Raw genomic sequence first — 8,061 nt, forward strand, 5'->3', positions numbered from 1 at the left:
GCCAATGATTTTGCAAGCTGATAAAGATTTGCTAATCTATGCACGGATGTAGAGCAGCGATTCCCAAAGTTTTACAGCGAAGATCAGTCGGACAAACGTGCAAAAACGAAGGATGTTGATCATTTTTACAGCGATTTCCAAGTCAAAGTCAGCTTTAATTTTACAACATTTACAGAAGAATGAAACTGCAGAAGTCTAAGGCCCACAGTGCAAAGGGAATGTAGTAAAAAAATATATAAGTGGGTCATATTTGATACCGTGAACACCAGTTATTTACATGGATTGACAGGATTAATGGATCAGCTGGTATTAAACAGTTACATCAGTAGTTGTTTTGGTTCAAGGTGGACGTTTGGGTCTTTAAGGGTTAATATTGTTTGTCTAGTGACTTTATTTCACTCCATTTACAGTGATTTTTCATCTCTCTGTATTAAAAGTGTTCAGTTTGTCCTCTATAACCTGTAGAGTTAATGTGATGTGTTGTTTTGCACTGGAAACAAATCAAACTCTTACCAAGTGTGTTTGTCTCATTTCTGTTCCAAATATCTGACCACACTTCAAATCAGACAGACTCACCTAAACAGGAACTCTCAACAAATCTGACCAAGATGATTTTCACTTGTTCCATTGGCAGATTTTTTATTTATTTTTTGCTTGAATTAAGCAAAAAAATCTTTAATTAAACAAAAAAACCTGCCAATGGAACAAGTGAAAATCATCTTGGTCAGATTTGTTGAAATCCGATTTTCCACATCTATTGTCTATAAATCAGTTCTTCTATCTGACTGAAAAGTTCCTGTTTAGGTGAGTCTGTCTGATTTGAAGTGTGATCAGATATTTGGAACAGAAATGAGACAAATACACTTGGTAAGAGTTTGATTTTTCCAGTGTGCTGCTGAAGAAACAATGAAATTGAAATGACGACTTCAGACAGTGACGAATTCCAGTCAGTTTGAAGCATGACTAATGGAAATATTGGAGTAAAATCTGTCCAAACTGACCTAAAACGACAGAGTTTTTATAGAAATGACAAGAACGCGTTCACTACGGAGCCTCTGAACGTCCAAATGGGTCATATCTGATGACCACGAAAAGACGACAAACTGCATTTTACACCAGTTATTTCCACGTATTGATAAGTTTAGTGGATCAACAGGAATGAAACAGTTCAGATCAGTCGATGGTTTTGTCTTTAAGGGTCAGCGTTCCAGAAAAACGTCCAAAAACATTGGCATGGTCCTCTCACATGTAGAACAGAAACCTCATCGTCCAGATCTGAAACATCACTGTGGTTCAAACTTTTCTTCTTTGGCATCAAACTGCCCTCATGTTCCAGCCCGTCGATGCGTCGAACCGTCGTCAATAGAAGATAATCGATCGGTTGCCTTTCGCCGCCGAACCCAAGACAATCTGCGGAAGGAGAGCTTTATCTGCATTATCATTATCGTCCCTCCCACCCACCCACAGCGCCGCTGGCGTCCGGTGCAGTCTGAGTCACACATTCACGCCACCGAACCGTCCTCCCATCACCCAGCATCCCCTGCTCACTGCCCGAACCGCCGCCCTTTCAGTCCGCCTCCATCCTCACCCAGAACTGACTTAAACCTTGTGCCTCTACAACTCTTTTATGGAACAGAGCGGTGTTTTCTGCCGCCGCCGCCACCGCCGGTCCCCGAGCCGGCGTCGACACGTGCTCAGTGTGTTCACCTAGTTTCATTGGGTTTGTCCCGGTCAGTGCCATGGCGGTCATCCTCTGTGTTCTGAAGCTGTGACTTCATCTGTGACTGTCAGTTTGTCTGTTGTCACCTCGTTGTGGTTTGCCTTGTTTCTCTGTCGGTTTGCGTTGGTCCCTCTTCTTCTACTTCTTCTTCTACTTCTTCTTCTTCTTCGACTGTTGTTTCTCTTTAACTGGTGAACTGTAGGCCCATCCCTCTCGGCCCATTAGTGACTCCATGTCCACGCAGACTCAATTTACTGGAAGCAAGATGTGCATTTCCTATGCAACAACGACAAAAAATAAAGACGCTAATGCTCTATCGACCGGCTGGGCCTGTTTTTCTGCCTCATTTGAACCCTTTCATACAGAGCGGACACTCAGGCTGTTCTCATGTACATTCATATGTTTGGTTCTTTTAGTTCCATCTCAGCCAACACAGAGTTCACATGTGCATCGTCACATACACTGACACCTAGTGGACAGTCGTGGAAGTGCTTTTTAAAAAAAAACTCATAACCAAGATGGCCGACAGGAAGTCAGAAATGCTGAACATCCCAGGAGTATCTTGTAAATCCTTTTATATCAGGAAACACCCCTGAAGGTAGAAAAAATATACTAGTATCAAGTAACATCTAAGGATTAATATCACTGGTAAAAATTACACACATTTATTTGATATAAAAAGAAATTTGCGATTAATCCCACGTCGACTAACGGTAACTCCATGCATCAGTGTCTGTATTTACACTGCAATAATTATTTATTTATTTTACACAACAACAAATCAAACATTAAGACAAACAAAGAAACAAATTGTGCAGGTGAGATCAGAAAACCCTGCAGGGCTTATAAAATGAATATCACCTTGTTATAACATTAGCTTAAAGAAAGACAATAGGAATAAACCCATAATAAACAAAGTACAACAAAATATGAACAGAGAATAAAAGAAAAATTCATCCCATTATTGTAACTTTACTGTTCTGGATAAACCTGATCTGCACTAACATGGTTTAGTGGAAATACAATGATAAATGTTATTAGAGTGGAATTAACAGTTAAACAAAAAGTTTTTTTTGTTTTTTTTTTGCATATTATCTCCATAAACTGAGTAACAACTAGGATTCGAATATGTTCAAATGTGAGAAAATATCAGATTATCAGCATTTAACATGTTTTTATTTCATAGTTTTCATCATTTTCTGACATTGTTTTGTTAAATACATATTTATTTGGTTCTGAAGTTAAACTCAGAGTGTCCAGCCGAGTGGACATTTATGGACCTCCATAAAAAATGGGTTCATCAAAAAAAATTTAAATTGCATTGTTTTTTTCATGACCAAAGAGAAATAAAAACAGGACTAAATTCTGGATGAAAATTCTCATAATTCATGGGTTAACACACAGACCCTTTAAACTGTTGATACATTTCAGTCTGTTTATAACGTGGATTTATTACAAAACTCTGTGGAGACGAGTTCTGTCCCTGGAGTCGAGTCAAAATAACCACAAAAAATTGGACTCAAACCAGTATTTTTTTGTGATACTAATTTATCAGGAGATTAATTTGGCTAAATTAAGACATTAAGTAGAAATCAGAATCAGAATACTTTATTAATCCCAGACTGAAATTATTGTGTTACAGTAGCTCCATTCAAATATAATAAAAGTTCAAGAAAGAAATGATCAATAAAACAAAAAAGGAAAAAAAATGTATATAAAGCTCTAAATATACAAACATATTTAAAGCTCTACATATTCAAAAACACTATTATAATACAATAAACACATAAACATTGAATATGTTCAGATGCTCCACCATTATAAGTCATTTTTGCTCTAAGTTTGACTTCAACTGCAGATGAAACTGGGCTTCTTCCAGTTTGTCTTTAAACTGTGTCCAGTCCAGAGTGTCGGAGTTTTTCAGGTGTGTTGTGTCATTGTTGTGTTGTTGTGTTGTGTCGTTGTGTCATTATTGTGTTGTTGTGTTGTGTTCACAGACACTTGCTTAAATTAATTCTAACTAACATATGATTCTATTTCCTGTTTCTTTTTTTCTAAACGTGTCGGCATAAACCACCACACTTTCCTCCTTTTCCTCTGAGTCTAAACTCTGCTCCTGTTAAAGGTCAAAGGTCAAAGGTTAAGTCACTTTATTATCTCTGTAGGGAAATTCAGTCTCCGAGTTTTACCCAGAATGCATACAGCATCTACCATTAGCATTAGCATTAGCCCACAGCTAATTGTAATTGTATATCAGTTAGAATTCTTGAAGTCTACCTGATGTCAGTGTTTCTCAGTTGAATTGATCCCAGTTTCTGGTTCCGTTTCCTTTATGTTGTCATTGTTTACAGATTATTCTGTTATTATTTTACAGATCTGACCTGTTTGAGATCATTTTGGCTTCCAAGGTGGAACCTGAACCAGAGTCAGTTGAACATCCTTAAACTTTCCTCATCTCAGTCTTTCCACTTGACTTTATTTCCGTTGTGTTTTGTTTCCGGTCATTTCCTTCTGGTTCTGACTCGGTGTTTTCCGGCCTTCAGGGCGTGGTCTTCTGGCCGTCTGACCTCCTGACCTTTGGCGTGTTTTCCGGGGTCAGATCAGGTCAGGTTGTGTGTGTGTGTGTGTGTGTGTGTGTGTTGTGGAAATCAGACGCCGGTTGTTGGCGGCCGACTGAATAATTCACGCTGCTCTGCGGTCGTCTCCCTCCCTGAAACCTGAAACCCGGAGGAGAAGGTGAGGCGACCCCCACCCCCCCACCCCCACACGGTGACTCCCCTGAGAACGTCTGACCCACCCAACGACAACAACACAACGCATGATGAGGACGACGAGGAAACTCACCAGCACCGAGAAAGACGGAACGAAAGACTGTGGTTCCAGAAAAAGAAATGACAAACAGGAGCTGAGTTCCACGGAAAAATCCAACACAAAGACAGAAAAGAAATTATACGACACGAAAGCAGGATGGGGTGAAGAAGAAGCTGAAGCAGAAACAGAATAAAAACACATAAAATAAAGATTAAAACGAAGCGTAGACAAATAAAACAGAGGTAAACTGAAACTGATTTAAAAAAGACTGTTCATAGGAAATAAACAAATCACAAAAATATGATTAAAATGAGAGAAAAAATGTATTAAAGGTGATAACACATGATTAAAAACGCATAAAGATTAAAACGAAGCATAGACAAATAACAGAAAACTGTGAGTGAAAACTGATTTAAGAACAGACTGTTTATAGGAAATAAATATGTCACAAAAATATTATTAAAATAAGACCAAAAATCTATTAAAGATGATAACACATGACTAAAAATCAATACAATAATAATAATTTTAAAAATCCACAGCTGAAGTTAAGTCACTAATCCTCATGCATCCTCTAATTTACTAAATACTTAAATGTACCTGCACAAAAAACAGCTATAAAATCATCATATATCACTGTTTTTCTGTTTTTTTGGTTTTTTTGCTTTTTTTTTCAGCTCTGCTCAGAAATACCAAATGTCCAAAAATTATTATCATTTGAAAATGTGATGCCACTTGTTTTAACTAAAAACACACACATACAAGCACAAAATATGTGATATTTCCCATATAATATTCTGTGGAAGGACGAGTCATTGTTTCATATCAGAGTCATGGACATTTTATCCAAGTGAAATAAAAAACCTGAACAAAATAAACACTAAACTAACACTAAAATGAAATAAAAACATAAAGCCAGTTCATTCATTTAAATAAAACCAATAATACTGAGACCAACAAACTGAAAGACAGAATAAACAAACATTAAACCAACTCAAACATAGAAACATTTCATGTTCTGTGTAGTTTTTTTTACTTTTATTTTGTTTGGTTTTCTTTTCTACATAAAATGTACAGGTTTTAGCCCCGCCCCCTGCCACACCTGCCACGCCCCTCCACACCTGAGCTGATTTAGTGGTTTGATGACAGTGACACAGACAGAAAGACAGACAGACAGATACAGACAGACAGACAGATACAGACAGATACAGACAGACAGATACAGATACAGACAGATACAGACAGATACAGACAGACAGATACAGACAGACAGATACAGATACAGACAGATACAGACAGACAGATACAGACAGACAGACAGATACAGACAGATACAGACAGACAGATACAGACAGACAGACAGAAACAGACAGATACAGACAGACAGATACAGACAGATACAGACAGATACAGACAGACAGATACAGACAGATACAGACAGACAGACAGACAGACAGACAGATACAGACAGATACAGACAGATACAGACAGACAGACAGATACAGACAGATACAGACAGACAGACAGACAGACAGATACAGACAGACAGACTGACAGACAGACAGATACAGACAGATACAGACAGATACAGACAGACAGACAGACAGATACAGACAGACAGACAGATACAGACAGATACAGACAGATACAGACAGACAGATACAGACAGACAGACAGACAGATACAGACAGACAGACAGACAGATAGATACAGACAGATACAGACAGACAGACAGATACAGACAGATACAGACAGACAGATACAGACAGACAGACAGATACAGACAGATACAGACAGACAGATACAGACAGATACAGACAGATACAGACAGATACAGACAGATACAGACAGACAGATACAGACAGACAGATACAGACAGATACAGACAGATACAGACAGATACAGACAGACAGATACAGACAGATACAGACAGACAGACAGACAGACAGATACAGACAGATACAGACAGACAGATACAGACAGATACAGACAGACAGACAGATACAGACAGATACAGACAGACAGATACAGACAGATACAGACAGACAGAAAGACAGATACAGACAGATACAGACAGACAGATACAGACAGATACAGACAGACAGACAGATACAGACAGATACAGACAGACAGATACAGACAGATACAGACAGACAGAAAGACAGATACAGACAGATACAGACAGACAGACAGACAGACAGACAGATACAGACAGATACAGACAGATACAGACAGATACAGACAGATACAGACAGACAGACAGACAGACAGATACAGACAGACAGACTGACAGACAGACAGATACAGACAGATACAGACAGATACAGACAGACAGACAGACAGATACAGAAAGACAGACAGATACAGACAGATACAGACAGATACAGACAGACAGATACAGACAGACAGACAGATACAGACAGACAGACAGACAGATACAGACAGATACAGACAGACAGACAGATACAGACAGATACAGACAGACAGATACAGACAGACAGACAGATACAGACAGATACAGACAGACAGATACAGACAGATACAGACAGATACAGACAGACAGATACAGACAGACAGATACAGACAGATACAGACAGATACAGACAGATACAGACAGACAGATACAGACAGATACAGACAGACAGACAGACAGACAGATACAGACAGATACAGACAGACAGATACAGACAGATACAGACAGACAGACAGATACAGACAGATACAGACAGACAGATACAGACAGATACAGACAGACAGAAAGACAGATACAGACAGATACAGACAGACAGATACAGACAGATACAGACAGATACAGACAGACAGATACAGACAGACACAGACAGATACAGACAGATACAGACAGATACAGACAGACAGATACAGACAGATACAGACAGATACAGACAGACAGACACAGACAGATACAGACAGACAGACAGAGGAAAAGTCTGGAAACAAAGGAGAAAAAAGAGCATGAATGAGTGGAACTTTACCTGTTGGACTTTGTGGACCTTCTTATAGTGGATCATCAGAACCAGGGGGACCAGGTCATCAGAACCAGGGGGACCGGGTCATCAGAACCAGGGGGACCGGGTCATCAGAACCAGGGGGACCGGGTCAACCTGACAGATCTGAGGTGTAACAGGTAAGAAGAACCCCAGAGATGACACACACTGAACATGAGCTGATGGGTTTGATTCACATCCATCACATCCATTAAACCAGTGGTTTTCAACCTTGGGGTCAGGACCCCACGTGGGCTCAGCTGGAATTCAAATGGGGTCGCCTGAAATTGCTAGTAATTGATAAATATAAAAACTTACCAATAAAAAATCTACGTTGAGTTGACAGAGACAACCCCAATCCATACCAGACAAACTGTGGTTGTGAAACTGCAGCACTGTGGTTCTGTTTGTGTCACATGTTCACTGTGGTCAGTTTCAGATGCTGCAGCTCTTTCAGAATTCTTAGTTCCAGTTCTTGTTTGTTCAGTATTAATTGTCCTCCTTGTAAATCCCAGCTGGACTGAC

General features: G+C 39.3%; 1 long non-coding RNA gene across 1 annotated transcript; it reads right to left on the minus strand.

Annotated features, from left to right (window-relative positions):
• Positions 1-323: 323 nt before the first annotated feature.
• LOC115417453 (uncharacterized) lies at positions 324-6,239 on the minus strand. The gene is made up of 3 exons (XR_003935167.1): positions 6,229-6,239; positions 4,167-4,170; positions 324-589 (listed from the first exon to the last, which is right to left on the minus strand). It is a non-coding gene; the product is annotated as an uncharacterized LOC115417453 (long non-coding RNA).
• Positions 6,240-8,061: the final 1,822 nt, after the last annotated feature.

The sequence above is a fragment of the Sphaeramia orbicularis genome, chromosome 4, assembly GCF_902148855.1.
Source record: "Sphaeramia orbicularis chromosome 4, fSphaOr1.1, whole genome shotgun sequence".
Classification (NCBI taxonomy): Eukaryota; Metazoa; Chordata; class Actinopteri; order Kurtiformes; family Apogonidae; genus Sphaeramia; species Sphaeramia orbicularis.